Source organism: Aphis gossypii, chromosome 2 (assembly GCF_020184175.1).
Source record: "Aphis gossypii isolate Hap1 chromosome 2, ASM2018417v2, whole genome shotgun sequence".
Lineage (NCBI taxonomy): Eukaryota > Metazoa > Arthropoda > Insecta > Hemiptera > Aphididae > Aphis > Aphis gossypii.
Window position 1 is genome coordinate 80574788 of NC_065531.1, and position 935 is coordinate 80575722.

The window sequence follows — 935 nt, forward strand, 5'->3', positions numbered from 1 at the left end:
GTTGACTGTTGTACCCATACAACTCTAACCGGACATTTGTAAGCGAGTCATAAAAATTTCAACGACTGCATATTTCAATGTCGTGTTGCCTATGGAAGGCCGTTATATTTATAATAATATTAACATCGTGTTATTTTTCATACCCATTAGAGATATTATTGAACACAGCACATAGCTATAATAAAAAAACTAAATGTAGGTAATTCGAACTTTGAATAATTATAAAAAAAAAAAGTATGACAATATATTTTTAATATTACGAATTAAGATATTTTTCAATTGACAGGTAAAAATTGGCCAACTTATTTACTTACGATAAACCTATTATTGTATTACATTTACAAGGTTTTTTACTCGCAAACAAAAATGTAATCAGACCTATATAAATCAAAAACAATTATACCTAATCATTTTCATTCAGAAACCCCCTTAAAGTTGAAGATCGAATCAGTTTTCTATTAAAAAGATGTACACATTATAACAAGGTAGGTATATGAAAAATAAGAACATTGTACAACCAATACATTCATCGCTTTGCCCAAATCTATTCGCGTTTAAGTTGATTAAATTAGAGAGATATCAACAATTTTTTACCTATGTTTGGTAATTTATATTTATAGTATACATTGGTTACATTGTAAATATCTATCCGGAATCTGAGCAATATTATGATTGTTACTAGTTGCGTTTTTGTGTGTTCAACTGTATAGTAACAGTCATATTATTTTATTATACAAACAAAATTAATAAAAAATATATTTTTAAATACTTAGGTACCTATTACAAAAAACTATTGAAAAGTCAACAAAATGTGTATTTGATTTTAAACGTACATAACACATAATTGCTAAATTAAATTGCCTTAATTGTGTTTTATTCGTGGTATAAATAACATCAACTAATCTACATTAAATTGTAGAAATCACTACTGATTT